The sequence below is a fragment of the Schistocerca nitens genome, chromosome 2 (assembly GCF_023898315.1).
Source record: "Schistocerca nitens isolate TAMUIC-IGC-003100 chromosome 2, iqSchNite1.1, whole genome shotgun sequence".
NCBI lineage: Eukaryota > Metazoa > Arthropoda > Insecta > Orthoptera > Acrididae > Schistocerca > Schistocerca nitens.
The window spans coordinates 174,277,061-174,296,021 of NC_064615.1; positions in this window are offsets into that span (position 1 = coordinate 174,277,061).

Genomic DNA, 18,961 nt, shown 5'->3' on the forward strand with positions numbered 1-18,961 from the left:
TTTTTGTCACTGTGTCCGTATTTCTACCGCAATACAGGTGCCAACGTTTCGGATATTTCGACTAATCTGTGTAAATTAATGTATAACGAGCACTACACTCGCTCGTCTAACATTTCAGTATGAAGTCGTAAGTGAGCTAGGCAGACAGCTTCCACAACTGCCGAGCCCCAGCACGATTTCTACCGGGTGATCAAAAAGTCAAAATAAATTTGAAAACTTAGTAAACCACGGAATAATGTAGATAGAGAGGTAAAAATTGACACACATGCTTGGAATGACATGGGGTTTTATTAAAACAAAAAAAAAGTGTATCCTGATCGACAGACATCTCTATGGATGCTGAAAGACAACATCCGACGCCAATGCCTCACCATAACTCCGGACATGGTTTACAGTGCTGTTCATAACATTATTCCTCAACTACAGATATTGATGAGGAATGATGGTGGACATATTGAGCATTTCCTGTAAAGAACATTATCTTAGTTTTGTCTTACTTTGTTATGCTAATTATTGCTATTCTGATCAGATGAAGCGCCACTTGTCGGACATATTTGGAACCTGTCGGACATATTTGGAACGTTTGTATCTTTTTTTATTCTAATAAAACCCCATGTCATTCCAAGCATGTGTGTCAATTTGTACCTCTCTATCTACATTATTCCGTGATTTATTCAGTTTTCAAATTTATAAAGACTTTTTGATCACCAGGTATATTCCGTTGCATTGGGACTCCAACAGTTTAACACCATAATACGGTTTAACTTCCTTATGAATGGAAACGAAGATCAAGTAGACCTATCAGTCACACTTATCCACGCACAAGGGTGCGAGGACATGGTACAAATAAGTGGCAGTCTGAAGTAGCGATGCTGTGCAGATGAGTCTACCGACACACTGGGAGATTTTTAATGCTAGAATTTAATAAAGGAGACTGATACCGTTGCTACAGTAAATGTAAATGAACTAAGGAGTAAATTAAAAATATCATTACTTGCTAATTTTCTTCATTGACATGTTTCTGCCGTGACATTTCTGCGAGAGGTTTGTAAAGACGAAATCCAGGTGATAGGCTACGAATTTTACTAGAAATAGCCAGTACTCTGCATATTATCGCTCTGCAGTGTAGTGTGTGCTGATGTGAAAGTTTGGAAGGAAGGAGAAGCAACATGATAGTTAATACATTTTGTCCCTTTTGGTAACGAAACTGAAAGAGTAACATTTTTTAAACGAAGTTCGCAGACATGTAGCATAATAACCCACAGAAATTTATCCCAGGCATTCTTTTTAATTGTACATTATACGTTATCGATCAACTTCCAAAATACAGTAGAACTAAAAACGCCCAATGAAAGCCTTGGCTTTCAAGACACATAGAAACCAACAAATGCGTCGCAGCCGACTTATGTAACGAATGTATCAGCGTGCAGGTTGGATACACTACAAGTAAAATTCCCACTGGAAACAAATGTTGTTCATTCTGAAATGGCTCCTGTCGCCTTCTCTGATCTTTCTTGTCAAATGACATACATCAAGACGCATCCACTACAAATCAAATGTGCAAGAGGTATCTTGAAGGTGGACGTCGATATACTATTTGACGGAGAATTGTAAGATGAATTTCATGGCGTATGGCGGACCTTTAGAGGGTAAAAACTGTAACGGGAGATTGGGATATATCCAGCAAATAATTGAGGCGAGAAGTAGCAAGTGCTACTCTGACATGTAGGGTTTGGCAGAGGAGAGGATTTGTGACGGGCCGGATCAAGCCAGTCAGAACACTGATGACTCAAAAAAAAGGGACTTGTACAAATCAAGTACAGAAACATCCTAAGGCACTGGACTGGTGGGTAAAACTGGAAAACCTAAGGACTTTTAAAGTTTTGATAAGCTTTTCAAACAGAAAAATGAGGGAACAATAAGACACCTTAAACTTCTACTACCCATGTCTGACAGAATTACATAACAGACGTAGAGACATGGTGTGTGGTGGATAAAGCATTAATAAATTTAAGGCCGAAATTTTACGTCTCAAATCGAAACAGCTGAATGGTCTGAAAGTAAGAGCCCAAGTAATCAACGAAGTCGAGCAAGAACAAACATCCATGTAGTGTCTTCTAAGACGTAACAAAAGGAAGAATGGACAGATTGTAAAAGAAATACGTACGAAGAAAGGTAGTGTGGTCAGAGATCATAAAGGAGTTGTACAAGAAGTACATAAATACTTTCAAAACCAGCGTGGAGAAATTTTACCGCTGACGCAGAATCTCATGATTATGTGAGGCATGTAACAAACAAGCTCGATGTAGAAAGTAATCTACATAGCAAAATGACTGCAAAATGATTTAATCAATAATACATAAACTGCGATAAATAAACACAAATAAAAGAAAATCAATCCGTAAAGACAGGACCTTATCAACGTTCGCGATAGCTCTGTGTCTCCTTTATTAAACACAGAACACCTAGTTTTACCATTAAATGCACTTTAAAAATTACATTTTCCTTTACCACAGTATTCCATTCACTTTATAGTCTCTTACGCCAATCGGAGTTACACCATTTTCAGAGATTCTACAAAAAAAGTATTTACAAGAAACATGCGATGACAACCAAATTTGTCTACTTACCATGATAACTGGATAAGAAGTAACACTTACATAAGATATGGTAACATTATAGCTAACAAAAAGCAGAATGAATCTGTCCAACACAGTTACACAGTATCTCGTCAACTTATTCTCAGAACATATGAGTTCAACGTATGAAACTGCATTGCGTAAGCCTTAAGCAAAACAGATCGGTAGGTATCCCATTTGGCTGTACAAACGTAATTTGCATCACAGAGTATCGACTAACCAGTGTTCGTTTACCAACTTAATTTATAACGTATATTAAAAATTACTTCTTAAAATATACTGTAAGGAGTTAGATTAACATCTACAAACCTAAATAGAACTAGTGCACGTTGTCTATACTATTAGTGGATTGAGCGTTTAAAAATTGCAATGTTCTATACCATACATAATATAAGAACAAAAATTGGATAATACATAATTACACGTAGATCAGAGCAAACACAATCAGTGCTACAAAACAAAGGCGACCATACAAAGATTATACTGCAAAACCATAAGCTAACACGTAAGGAAAAATTTACTGTGTGAGGTCTGGCAACTGGTAGCTGGTGGTAAACAATATAAGAACACTTTGCTACAGAATTTACATGCTGAAGATGCAGGAATAACAGTAGAGCGCCTGGAAGATGTTATGAAAGTACTCGACAATCACGCAGCATCAGGTGCTAAAGTTGATATTCACAAGGTACCTATGTTACGAAAGGGTATAAGATTAGTCAACAAACATGGATTCCACAAAAGAGAGCCATAAAGAACTATTATAGTACTAAATAAGAAAGTCTGCAAATATTGCAGAAACATATTAGGAACTGTTAGAGGGAAAGTGCCGATAGAGACCTTCCATTACCCAAAACAGGTATTTAATAATGATATTTTGGCTATAATATGTGGCACAGGCAGAAACAATACCGAAACTAACTACAGGAAGAAAGAAATCTGTAATAGGTTGGAATAGGCAGTGTAATGTCGTTAAGGATAAAACGTCAATTTTAACTTTACTGCTTAGTTGGAGGAGGATCTATGGCATGTTAAAAGGTGATGTGACGCCTTACTTCCGTATAGATCACGGAAGGAATCAACAGCCCTACCGAAAGGTTTAACAGCTGAAATGTAGAACAACTGTGAATGTAGAACAACCATGTCTCGAACTGGGCTACGATATGATACATAGAGTACAGTTGCATACTGTCTCGGATAAGACAAGAATACTTCCATAAAAGCTGCAGATGGATACGAAGAAATGGTGTATAGCACCGAAGTGATCAGGATGGCAAGATACTTGCTTCATTGAGTGGAAGAGACCAAACCTTTACATCCACATAACAGAAGTTTTAAAATCCGAGAAGAGACACTATCCGAATACGAAACCAAACATTGTACTATGGCTTATGGGAAACTATGTCCACTGCATCGTAAGTAAAAATGGCAAAGAACTGTGAAGTTTTGTTAATTTTCTGAGAGTAGACGGGCAGAGAATAAATGGATCTGAAAATTGCAGAACCACATATTGAAGACATTTGATAGTTATTTTACCATAAGTAACGTACTAAACAATAATTATTTCAAGACAGAGGAGATAATTACTTTCTACTTATACGTGTGACTTTAAATTAATTTTATTTACCCATTTTTTCTTTCACTATGAAAATGTCCTCATTTTCTTTATATGTTCAGTAGGTGTTTATACATGCAAAATTTAAAATTCTAATATTACGGCAAGAACAGAAATCGATGGCCATACGAAAGAAAAAGGAACCGAAATAACAAGAAGAAGAAATTTATTCTCATGGCAGAAGAAGCCGAGACAGAGAAATTGATGAGCATTAATTTGTTGTTTAGAACTGTTTATGTTCGTTCGGGTGAAAAGGAATAGTTGGGTCTTGGAATACAGGTGAGGATCTCAGGTTCGATTTAACGTCAGTTTTGATGATTTTTTCCCGCTAGCCCTTCTTTCGCCTCAGGAAATGTTTGTTAACAAAATAAAAAAAGCCAAAAGGAGCTGTTCATGGGTAAAGTTCCCGACTACAACATGATATCTCCGATTCGATCTCGGTCAGTCCTAGAATTTTTATATGTCATTTAGCATTAATTCTTAAACGTGTGAAGTTTGTTGAACTGAAAAATCGCCAGTTACACTGTGGTTCGCAATGCACGTTAAAGCGTACGTCATGCTACAATTGGCAGAGTACGTCAATTCAAATACCGAAAGTGGGCAATGGCCTACCACTCCCAACCTGCCTAGCAGACCATGTGGAGTTCAAACTAATCATCCGATGGATGTCATCTTTACTTTAACTCTTGCAAGTCTTCCTCTGTCTATACAAAAATCAATAATCTAATTTTATGGATACGATTTTGCGTTTAAAGTGTTGATTATCTATTATTTGGAAATTTGAGGTAAGTTCCAATGGGACCTAACTGCTGACGTTTTCGGTCCCTAAGCTTACACACTACTTTATCTAACTTAAACTAAATTACGCACACACCCATGTCCCTGCCCGAAGGAGGACTCGAACCTCTGCCGGGGGAAGCAGAGGGAACCGTTGCATGGCGCCCCAGACCACGCGGCTAACCCGGTCTTCTTATCTATTATTATAAAAGATTTTCAGACCTAATTTCGAAATTTCTCTGTTTATATAATATTCCGCGGATTCAGCGATTTGGAAACCGACCCACAGAGCACCTGTGTGGCAGGTGGCTTGGGCGCCTGAGACAAGGGGCCGCAGCAAACACGTCACGTGGAGGTGGGTGTTGGTCTGCTACTGAAAAAAACAAGTATTTGTTCGGGGGGGGGGGGGGATGGTTCCGCTGTTCGTATGTCGACATTGAAGCCTCTGTAGGCCGATTCTGAAAGATAACCGTTATTTCTCTTTCTGGCCCTGGACTTCGCATTTTAACTCGCTCCCAGCCTCCCCCCCCCCCTTCTCACTCCCTCTCTCTCTCTCCCTCCCTCTCTCTCTCTCTCTCTCTCTCTCTCTTAACGTGTGTGTGTGTGTGTGTGTGTGTGTGTGTGTGTGTTTGTTTTTCACCGTTGTTACCTTATTTATGAATATTGATTCTGAGCTCACGATACTTTCAGTCGTAACGTTCCCTCTCTACTGAGTTTTCGGCCGTCAACTCAGCGTCATTCTTTATTACCACACACTCCATAATTCGCGGCAGTGACTTGCCAACATTGTGTCACCTTACGACGCAACATGTTATTCCATTGTCTGTTGACATTAATCCTAATTAGTTGCAGACAGTAAATGGGGGTGACCAGTGTTTTTATGTTATGTTTCCTCGCTAACCTGGACTCCAGCCAATGTGGAATTCCGGCGGCGAAAAAACATAACACCATACTCGCAACATCTGAAGAAGATGACGGGGTCGCTCATCGAAATACTCTGCACGTATTGGGAAAACAGTTCGACTGAATACGCAGAAGATCACCATAAATGAATTACACCTAGAAAGGGCGAGAGCACAGATAAAAATTTTTTTTCTGTATTCTTCCGTTAATGTTTATTTATTTTGTTCTCCTATAGCTGCCGATATCGCGTTTAATAGTACGAACACGCCTTCTCTTGACTTGCCTTTCTCCACTGTCATCACATATATATTATGTCCCATAAATGGGATTTATGTCGGGCAATATGGCTTTCTACGCCATTCGCTCGTATTGCGCAGAATGTTCTTGAAACAGATCGTGAACAATGATGTCCCGCTCATATCGGACACTGTCATCGATAAAAATTTCATCGCTGTTTGCTGCAAATGCTCTGAAAGTAGCTGAACATAACCATTTCCTGTCAATTATCGGTTCTGCTGGACCAGGAAACCGAGTTTATTTTATGTAAACACAGCCGACACCATTACGGATGCACCGACGGATTGCACTGTGCCTTAGTCCACGACTTCGTGGAGTCTGCGTCACATTATAAACCTACTGCCAGGTCTTACCAACTGAAATCTGGACTCGTGTGACCAGTCATCTAGGATACAACTGATGCGGTCAAGAGCCCAGCACAGCCGATGTGGTGTTCCTAGCAAAGGCATTAGCATCGGTCACCTGCTGTGGCACCCAGTTAAAGCTAAATTTCTCCGCACTGTACTACGTTTCGGGTTGATTTCTGTGGTTATTTCACGCACTCTTGCTTGTTTGTTAGTACTAACAACTCTACGTAAACGCCGATGCTCTCGATAGTTGCGTGAATGGAAGCCGCCACTGTGTTGTGCGTGGTGAGAGGTAAGGCCTGAAATCTGTTATTCTCGGCACACTCTTGACACGTCTCTCTCGAAATACTGAATTCAGCAACGGCTTCGAAAAAGGAATGTCGCATGGCCTAGCTCCAGCTACCATTCCGCGTTAGAAGTCTGCTAGTTCCCGTCGTGCTGCCACAATCACGTCGGAAATCTCTTCACATGGATCACCTGAGTTCAAATGATAGCTTCGAAAGTGCACGGCCCTTTTATACCTTGCGTACGCAATATTACGGCCTTCTGTGTATGCGCATATCGCTATCGCAAGACTTTCGTCACTTCGCGGGCGAACACACACACACACACACACACACACACACACACACACACACACACAAACCTGCCGTCCTAGGAGTTGTCAGGTGTATTTTCTCTCGTGTGTTCCAGATTTCAGTAGATGTATACAACTTCGTTTTCGCATTTTGTAGCTGGAGTCAGCACAAGCAAATAGTGCCCATCATTGTTAACGGAGAACATCGGCCTGTTTCCCGTTACAAACAAAATAATTATTTAAAGGAATTTTACGTGCCAGTTAGATAGTCTAGTGAAATATTCATTTTATCGATAAACACACATTAAAAAAGTTTGCCTCACCTAGGTTTTGAGAGTTCAAGAACCTGTACAGAAAATTTGAATAGGGATCATCATAGAAATTATTTCCGCCCTGTTTACTGCTCATGAAAACCACAAATGGTTCAAATGGCTCTGAGCACTATGGGACTTAACATCTGAGGTCATCAGTCCCCTAGAACGTAGAACGACTTAAACCTAACTAACCTAAGGACATCACACACAGCCATGCCCGAGGCAGGATTCGAACCTGCGACCGTAGCGGTCGCGCGGTCCCAGACTGTAGCGATGAAAACCACACATTGCATGTTCTACCACCATACAGAGAGACTTTCAGAGATGGTGGTCCAGACTGCTGTACACACCAGTGCCACTAATAAACAGCAGCACATCCTCTTGCGTTGATGCATGCCTCTATTCGTCGTGGCACATTACCCACAAGTTCGTCAAGGCACTGTTGGTCCAGATTGTCCCACTCCTAAACGGCGACTCGGCTTGGTGGGTCACGCCATTTATAAACAGCCCTTTTCAATCTATTCCTGGCATGTTCTATAGGGTTCATGTGTGGGGAACGTGCTGGCTTCTCTAGTCGAGCGATGTCGTTATCCTGAAGGAACGTGCTGGCTTCTCTAGTCGAGCGATGTCATTATCCTGAAGGAACGTGCTGGATTCTCTAGTCGAGCGATGTCGTTATCCTGAAGGAAGTCATTCACAAGATGTGTACGATGGGAGCGCGAATTTTCGTCCACGAAGACTAGTGCCTCGCCAATATGCTGCCGATAAAGCTGTACTATCAGTCGGAGGATGGCATTCACGTATCGTACAGCCGTTACGGTGCCTTCCACGACCACCAACGACGTACGTCGGCCCAACACAATGCCACACCAAAACAGCAGGGAACTTCCACCTTGCTGTACTCGCTGGACAGTGTGTCTAAGGCGTTCAGCCTGACTGGGTTGCCTCCAAACATGTCTCCGACGGTTGTCCGGTTGGAGGCATATGCGACACTCATTGCTGAAGGGATTCTGATGCCAATCCTGACCGATCAGTTCGGCATGTTGTTGGCCCTATCTGCACCACGCTGCATGATGTCGTGGTTGCAAAGATGGAACTCGCCATGGACGTTGGGAGTGAAGTTGAGCATCTTGCAGCCTACTGGGCACAGTTTGAGTCCTAACACGACGACCTGTGGCTGCACGAAAAACATTATTCAACATGTTAGCGTTGCTGTGAGTGTTCCTCCGAACCATAATCGGTTGGTAGCGGTCATTCACTGCAGTAGTAGCCCTTGGGCGGCCTGAGCTAGGCATCTCATGACAGTTCCTGTCTCTCTGTATTTCCTCCATGTCCGAACAACATCGCTTTGGTTCACTCCGAGACGCCTGGACACTTTCCTTATTGAGAGCCCTTCCTGGCACAAAGTATTGACCGTGTAGGCATGGTTGAACAATGTATCGTGTACCTACTTTCTGGTGGAATGACTGGATCTGATCGTCTGTCGGAAACCCTCCGTCTAATAGGCGCTGCTCATGCATGGCTGTTTACATATCTGAACCGTCAAAGAGACAGTGTCTGTGATACAATATCCACAGTCAACGCCTGTCTTCAGGAGTTCTGGGAACCGGGGTGACGAAAAACTTTTTTTGGTGCGTGGATAATGAAGTACTGTCTAGAAGAAGATAACTTACCTTCATTGTCAAAAAGACATACTTTCGCCCTTCACAAAACAACATCAATTATTCAAAGCTGAAATCGATCAGTTCATAGAAAAACCTGTGGGTAACAGTTTCTAGGGTAAGAACTGTAACGATAAGATAGGTTCAGTCGTAGTTAAAGTAGGTGGCAGACTACGCTGTGTTAATATAACACTAGGGAAATGCAGTAGGCAAAAGAATTAGCTTATAAAACACTCGTGTGACTCATCCTAGAATGTAGCCCAGGAGAAAGGGACTCGTACCAGATTAGAGTAACAGGTGAATCACGGAAATGATTAAGTGACTACCGGTAGACACAAACTGAGGAAGCTGAAGTTAAAATCTTCTGGGTTATTAGGCCGCATCATATTTCTCCTAAAATGAACGACCTTTCGATCCCTCTGCTGGGAGCTTCCTCAGGGTCTTCTGGTGTCCACTAACGGCCACGAGAACCTGCAAACTTGCATAACATGAGGAAGGTCACTTACAACATTTTGCGAACCAGCTGTAAGTGATGAATATAGGAACACCCTAGGTATCGTTTCCTTAGGGATCGCTAGATTAGTCAAATTAAAGCTCGTACAGAGGCATTTAGGCAATCATTGTTCCCTCACTCCTTACTTGAATGGAATGGGAAGAAGCACTTATAACCAGTGCAATGGAAAATTCCCTCTGCCACAACTTTCACTGTGATTTGCAGAGTATGGGTGTACAAGCAGATGTAGTTTCAATGAAAATTTATATTGCAAACCTTATTGAGAGGAAACGTGTTTTACGTGTAGGAACAGGGTAACTTCGACACTCTCTATCTCGACTACGCATAAAGACATCAAGATAATTCTGGACGTTATTGAAGATCGGGATCGTAGGAGTACCTCGTACAAACGTCAGATGTTTGCTGCGTATATCCGTCTTCGAACCGACTGCCTGGGATGTACCAGAAAATGGTAAAAAAAATGTTGGAGGGTTTCATATGAACCGCACACGAAATAACGGAGCCTCCATAAGGGCCATAAGACACACCTAGACTATAGCAAGTTGCCTAAGCACGAGGAAATGTGTAATAATCGTACTTCGACGCTGTACTGTAGGATAGCGGCATTAAGAAGATTCTTCTGTTGGGTATACAAATTGTCCCTAGATCAAGGGCTATCTAAAACTCTTGACCCTGTCTTTCTGTGACCAACAGGACCTGAGGTATAAGCACGGGAAAAATCCCATTTTTATGCGCGGCGTTTCGGAACGTAGTAGGTAGCGCATGCTGTTGCATGCGTACCGATATGTGATAGTGCATTGCTATCACATTAATTGCTGCCCGTTACCAGATTGTTAAATGTTTGTTTTTTCACTTAACATCATCAGAGATTTATTAATGTTTATTGAGAGCTTTGAAGATTATTTTTGTTTTCACATGATCTGTGCGTAATCTGCATTAATCTGTTTTCATAATTATACTTTGCGTCTTTTACTCGTTTCCGAGTTTAATGATAATTGCCTTTTACATGTTATAATTACCATTTACCTCCAGTATACTCGTGTTACTGTCGCGCCTACAAGACTGGGTGCACGTCTAGTCTTTCTGACAGAATATGGCACCTGATTGCGTTTTGCTGATTTAAAAATCATTGCCTTAATTCTCGAAGTCTCACTTTGGCTCGTGGTTTATTCAGTGTTTTCTTATTGTGAAGCCTCACAGCCATTATTTTTTTTCTTTTTTCGTAGTACTGGCTTTAAGAAATAAGCTTTTTCTGTGGCATGAATTTTTCTGGGTGTAGTAACTTCAATCCCAGTTATTCTATACCCTCCCTTAAGCCTTCTAATGCCCTCTATTACTATGGCAGTTAATCCATGATTTCACACATGTACTGTTAGTGTTTTATATATGTTTTCCATGATTTCCTTTCTTCGCTGAGTCTGTGGGGCACTCCTCATTCCTTCATTCCTTGTGTTATCAGTCCATCCAGTTTTCAACATCCTCCTACAGCGTGTTTCCATTAGAGTGTGCAAAAATGTAACGGGACGTAGAGAAAGCTCCACTGAACAATTTGAGGTAGGGAACCGGGGAGGGGGGGAGTCAGCTTAGGGAGATACAGAAGTAAACTTGTCTACAGGTTTGTCTAGCATTACTGTTTTCCAGCTCATTTGCAACTACCATGCATACAAGTTTACACGTACTGTGAGTTTATTTATTTCTATACTCTTCATTTCCTGCAAGGAAAGAAGGAGGACGAACCTGAATTATAGGAAATCAAGGCTGCCGGTCTTGATTTCTTTATTGTTCATAAGGTGGCTCTGTTGTGTCGTATTTACATTGGCCCACAACAGAAAGTGCTGTGAATCAACTTCAGACCCATCCATTACTCAGTGCTATTCATAACCGTACGTATGATGGAGCAGCACCAGTACAGTTTTTCAGAACTCACTGACATCCACGTCGCGTATAGGGAAGTACTTTGCAAAGCTCTCTCTACTGAAGGGCTGTATTGGGATCAATTTCCTAACAGGCATCACCTGTCACGAAAACTTTATTTCGATGTGGATGTCCGCAACCATCTCAGTGCTGTGTTTCCTGGTACCTGACTTAGAAGAAGAGGTCGTACTCCATGGCCTGCGAGCTCACCTGACCTGTGTCCCCTTGATTATTTCCTATTTGGATACCTAAAGTCACTTGTGTATGAGCCTCCAGTGTATACGAGCCGTAATTAGTTACCAGAATTGCAGCTGCCTGTTCTGTGATTCAAACACATAGGGCATATTTGTCAGGGTGCGTGAGAAAATTGTTCGCCGATGTCATGCTTGCATTGAGGTCGATGGCCGTCAGTTTCAACACGTTTCTTAAGATACAGTAGAAATGATACGTTCGTTGTGCCAGTGATGGCATTTGCAGTTAACTGTAACTAATGTAAACAAAGAAGTACACAGTAATGTGTTCAATTCCTATTACCTCCTTAAGCTGGCTTCTCCGACCCCAGGTGCCATACCTCATTCAGTGGAGCATCCTCCATGGTCTGTTAAATTTTTTCACGCTCTTACGGAAACAACCTGCATAAATCGCTTTGACTCACTATTTTTCCGGTGTTCCCTCAAACTATGCCATCGGCGAATTTTCATTAAAATATGGTAGAGAAAGAAGAAAATACTTAGTTCGAAGTCTAGTTGCTTGAGCAGAAATGATAAAATAATATCTACTTTAAAGTGAAATTAAGAATTTGTATATATAAAATAACCTAACTTGTTCGACATCATTTACATGAAAAAAGTCGTTGGAATGATCTGTGCAGCATGTAATTACTTAAGTAACAATGTGTGATGGAGAGTAGCTGCGCGTCGGGCCCCTGAGTGTGGTAGTGAGACGGGAGTCGGGCCGTTGTAGCTCTCGGCGACGAATGTATTTCGGACGGATTCGAATGAAATACGCAGTGGAAATGACAAATAAATGAATGAGGCGGACACCCGAGGACAGACGCCGACGCACATACGGGATGGGAGCGTGCGCCGGCCGGCATCACGTTTTATATTTACATATTGAGTGCCGTCGGGTGTGCTGTGTGGTGCACATCTCCGGATAGTCGCGAACTGCGAATATTGCACTGTACAGACGGCAGGCCTTTTGCAAAGAGCTCACGTCCGTAATCCAGTACGTGCGCAACACGTACAATGTTGAGTATCGGTCTCGACAGTCTTGAGTGATTCACCCCGTGTGTCAATAAATTTTATCTGCGAATTTCCCACTTGTTTGTTGTAAGAGTATGAATAGTAAATAGACTTAGGCACTGAAGGGCTGTTAAAGCAGCGGAATCTCAAAAGAGTATTTGATAGATTATTTCGCTGTAAAGGCGTACCTCTGGCTTCACTTTCGGTGTGTTAATCCATCGACGTCTTCTGTCAAAGGTCGGGAATGGCCTAGTTGTTCCATCAAAAACTAGAAAGATCTCTGCCAAAATGAGAAGTTAGCCGTTCTCTGATCAACTTAATGGCCTGCCGATAGGAGTAATTTATCTCCCATTCACCAATTATACGAGGCTGATTCACATGGAAATTATAACAGTTCCACAAAATTTCGAAAAGTTGTGCGATGGAGTTCGTAGGTGGCAATAGTGTTTCTTGAGGTTCAGAAAGTGACCGAAGCAGCAGATGGCGGCAACGTTCACAAGTTTACCGCTACACTGACAACAAGCACAGTGATTGAGCAGCGATCTGTGACGTATGTTTTGTGCAGCGAAGGTGTCAAACCGATCGAAATTCGTCACAAAATAAGAGTGCGGTATGGTGATTCGTATTTGTCGTTGCAGCAAGTGTACGAGTGGTATAGTAAGTTTAAAAGTGGTGTAACTATTTAAAGGCGGTCTCACTTCCGTGAATGATGCTAGACCAGGGAAGGCTCACCACCTAGTTACGAACGAGGACATTGCGATAGTGGTGGAGCTTGTAAAGGAGAACAGACGCGTTATTCTGAACGAAATAGTTGCTAGTTTGAGGATTAGTATTGTTTTATGGCAGAATATTGTTCACAATGTGCTGCGCTTCGATAAGGTGTCTGAAAGATGAGGGCCACGTCAGTTGACTGACGAATTGTAGGACGATCGTGTCGATGTCTGAGAAGGACTTTTGCATCGTTTCCATTTGTAAGGTGACATATTTCTGGGATGAGACTTGGGTCCACTATCAACAACCAGGAAGGAAAACTTCAAGCAAGGAATGGCGCCATGGCTCATCGCCTGCTAGAAAAGTCATGCCCATTCTCTTCTGGGATCCAAATGGAGTAATTTTGGATAATTACATGGATAGGGCAGTGACCTTAACCAGTGCTTCTTATTGAAACAGGTTGAAAAATCAACTTAGCCTTCATGTCAGGAGTAAAGGACGAGAACTTCTGACTTCAGGAATATTGCTACATCATGACAACGCCCAACCGCGTAAAGCTCGTAATGCAGGTGAGACTATTCAGGAAATTGTATCTGTATGTCTGGTAAATCATCCCCATTCACGAGACCTCACTCCTAATGAGTTTCATCGGTTCGGTGCACTCAATGAAGCAATGGAAGGCTGACGTTTCAGAAGTGACGAACAGGTGAAGTAGTGGCCAAAAGAATTCTTTTATCGTGGTATCTATGAACCTCCAAAGCGGTGGAATATGTGCATTCAATGTCAGGGAGACTACTCTGAAAAATGGCATGTAAGTTTCGAGTTCATTGTTACAATTAAAAATGTAACAGTACATTAAGGGTTATAATTGGAATCACCCTCATATTATCAACACTTTTATATTCTTCTCTAATAAGAAGGAAGTACATGGAGATAAAAGTAAATCCTGACGGGAATGTCAGAGGAAGACCCTCTTCTATTTTCTGACTAGCAGACAATGACGACTCCATTTGTAGATAGCTGTTTGAGAAATACATCAAGCGGGGCCTACACAGAACATAACATGATATCTGTCTAATCGTCGCGGTATCACAACACTACCAACTGGATAGAGACCCCTTGAGCTTTTGCTCATTAGAAAAGAAGTTATAAAGTAACTTAGTCTGATGTGATTAAAGGACGTCGACCAATAGTCGTACAGAAAAGGGGAAGAGTAAGAGGGGTTTACTTAGCACACGGACTGACATGTTACTTTGCACCATGAGTGGATAATTTTCTCTTTGTAAATTATATGCGCTACTTGACAAAAAATGTGAACCACCCAGAAGACATTGTCGTACTGTAGTGCAACTTGGTAGACATACGCATCGTCGTGTATATAAAAGTTGCAATTCTCTGTGACAGGTAGTACGGACACGAGACTACATTAGCGTTGTTCGTGTTTAGTATCGTTACAAGATTTGATATGGTATATAAGGGACGTGAACAGCGCCAGATGTTGAGTAGTCACAGTGAAGGAGGTGGAGATGCCACGTAAGCGTCTGAGAAGGCGTTATCAGTTCCTGACACCGTTAGAAACTGTCTTCACTCTCGGCCTCCATTTGACCGGATGGTCTAATTGTGCCACTTCCGGATATGAGTGGCTTTCGGATGTAACCGTGGCTCGATGTTGGACTGGATGGGAACGTGGGAGCAGGCATGCTCGTCCTCGAGGTTCTAGTCGACCTCGTCTGAGACCCAAGAAGGACGATCACCATACTTTGTAGCCTCTTCACACCTGCGCCTGCAATCATAGAACAAGTAATGGACTCCCTGCAACATCCTGTGTCATTCCGTACCATTTATCGGCGAATAACAACAACCTGACCAGGGAATAATCGTTCCATGCGTAGGCTGTCGTGAACACCAAGACACGACTTGCCGCATGAGAAGGATGGACTGCTGATGAACAGCTTCACATTGTATTCAGCAATGAAAACTGGTTCTACACTACCCTGTATGACCATCGTTGGCGATTATGGCTGTGACATTTCTTTCAATGCTTTGGAGTTGCACAACGATTCATGATGTGGGGAGCTGTCGAGTGTGACTTCACATCAAGGCTGGGAATGACTGAGGGAATTCTGATGGCACAGCAGTACGTGTGCCATTATATAGGATATCAAGAACCATTTACAAAATCTGTGTGACACCTTGACTCAGAAGATGATATACTGACTCTATGACACCGTTTCCAATCGAATCAGTGCACGCAGCCAAACCAGAGAGGTGAAAAGTCATGCTGATTAGCAGCCTCTTACCTCCAAGCTGTTTGTAAATTTCACTAGATTCTGTGACTCACTGAAATAACATTACATATTCTCTCTATCCGTGATGTTTCATTTCTTCATTTCGTATCCTAATCACTTTAAGGGCGTTTCTCTTTCTTCGTCTGGCAGTGTATTAACAACCTACCCCCCCTCCCCTCTGGCTTCCTATAAGGAACACGAAATATCTGCGGCAGGATGATGTGTTTATAACATGAATCAGTCTCTCTACTGAAAGCCGTATCAAAACCTCTACAGCACTTCCTGAGATAAGTTTTCATATACACGACGAAAATCTCAGCGATAAATTAGTAGTACGTGTAGATTCACGTGTTAGTATCTTTAGATCACTTCATTTCCTTTTTTAAACAAACCTGATGGCTGTTTGTGACCAAAATCGCTCATATCAGGAAAATTCATGTCGTCCAAGATACTTAAAAAAATCCCGTCGTTGCTACGATGGTCCCTTTTCTCGTTACGATCCTGGTGACACACAACTGTTAGGCTGCTTATTAAAAGTCGGTTGTCAATCAGTTATACGGTACAAATCCGGAACTGATGTTAAATTGGCTAAATATTTTTGAAACATAGCGGCAACACAGTACTTGTTAATCATTACTCAGTCGATATTTATTTAACAAATATTCTTTTTTCTCTACGAGTACTGCTGTACGTAATGTCTGTAAAATACAGCAGCGCAAAAAGCAATACAGTGCAATCCACGGGGAGCAGTGAATATAATTAACACAGTATTCAGACATAAATCATTTGTGAGGGAAGGGTACCGATGTCAAAGAGCTTAAAGTGGGACAACTATCAAAAGTTTAATGTCAGTTGCAGCTTTATATTCTTTTGATAAACTGTCAATGTTGTGTCGTACCATTAATTTTGTTCGTTTTAAGTCCTCTCAAAGAACCCATAAAGTCAGAACACGCATTAGTTTTTCGTTGGAACATTTTTTAACTAATATCGTGAAAATGTGGCACGCTGTATTCGCCGAAATTAATAACCAACTGACAAGCAGTACATAGAAAATATTAAAATCCATCCGATGCTACTTCAAGACTTTATACGCATTCTAGCAAGTTCCGCTAAATTTACGTGCGTTGACTGCGTGTTTACTGAACGGAAACGTAGAGCGAAAAAAAGTATATTAAAGATGCCTGAATAAAATGCAAACCTCTCCTCCATTTATACAGTGCTGTTACGGTAGTGTTGTTGAGATGTTAACAACTACCTACAGTCAGCATCATGTTTTAAAGTATGCTTTGCAGATGCCTCATTGGAAAGACTGGTCAGTATTTGTACACCGTACCTGATAATTCACATCGCAGAATAATTTGGTACAGAAATTTCATTAGGTACCTCTTGTACAGAAACTGATTAGAGCAGTCTTCAACAACCCCCACGCTCAGTGTTAATGTAAAGCGAAACTATGGTCACTGTATCTTTTTTTCTCTCTGGTACGTCCTACAGCAAAATACTTTTGACAGTCTACATATTAACAAAGGGTATTTTAGCCCACAAGAGGGGGATCTAAACTGTATGTTGCTTTAGTGCACTATTTATGAAATGCCTCAGCATGGTAAATAATCATTCACATACGTACACTGACCATGGTCTCAGTCAAATAAATACTACAACTGTCACCTAGTGGGCATCAGCAACAAAAAATGGTTTTAATACCGTTCCGTTGGTCAGCGTCGGTATGGTATTTTTGGACGTTATTTCTATACATGAAAACAGTTTTTCATTCTTGTGAAACCCATAAAGATGATCCGCATGACCTGAAATTTACAACATTTGAATTTAAATATAAGTATAAAAATATATTTCTACCTCTGTGACCTCGGTATCAGCTGAGGCTACCACTGTTTTCCACCACTGTTTGCAAGCTCTTGCGCGAAATTTTTTTCTATAAAGGAGCCAAGGAGCAACGTAATTTTCTAAATTTTTAGTAACAGGCTTCAGGAGTCTATTCATACTACTATTATAAATGCGAAAATAACACTGTCTTTTCACGACGAAACCACTTGAGAGATTTTGGTGAAATATGGTACGAAGATAGCTTGGACGCTACGGAAGGACGTAGGATACATTAAAAAGTGTGCAGTACAAGATATTTACTGATCTGAAGAACATTATGCGAATTTGGGAAAAATATTTACTCCTTGGAAAAGCCATTTACTATTTAACTTTTGAACTTTATCATTTTTGTGAAAATGCTTTTATTGGTCGATGTCCTACATAATAAGAGTCAAGGTAGTGAATATAGTGCTTATACAACCCCCAAAAGTGTTTAATATACACTCCCATTTGTTAATATAACGAGTGTGAAAGTAACTCTGTCCGTTATGTTTTCACGACCAAACCGCTGAAACGATATTGGTCAATTTTCGCATGGAGGTAGCTTGAAGCATGTGGAAGAGCTTAGGCTACGTTGGAAAGTTAAAAAAAAAAGTAGGACCCCAAACGTTTACAGTAAAGAAAAAGTGTTGTGTCTAGACAAGACAGCCTAGACACAATGAGAGGAAGCCGAAAGGCACGCGCTTAAACTCACGCAGGCTGGCGTGAGGTCTGAAACAGGATACGTAATGAATGCTATAAAGAAAAGTACGTAGCTTCTGGAACACTTAACTCTAATCCACATTTGTAGAACATCGCTCTTGATGATACATTAATAGAATCTCAATATCAATTGAATACGGCGCCTTGCTAGGTCGTAGCAAATGTAGCTGAAGGCTATGCTAACTATCGTCTCGGCAAATGAGAGCGTATTTGTCAGTAATCCATCTCAGGCAAAGTCAGTTGTACAACTGGGGCGAGTGCCAGGACGTCTCTCTAGACCTGCCGTGTGGTGGCGCTCGGTCTGCAATTACTGACAGTGGCGACACGCGGGTCCGACGTATACTAATGGACCGCGGCCGATTTAAAGGCTACCACCTATAAAGTGTGGTGTCTGGCGGTGACACCACAAAAAGAACATTTTTTACATCAGGAAACATAAATCGTGATAAAAACATTATAAAATTACTGCATAATATACACACCTTATAATGCATAGCTCCTGTATGTAGCACATCACGAGCTAAGCTTATCCGAACACTCATACAAGGCCAGGCAGCTGACGTTATTGCACGTGCTT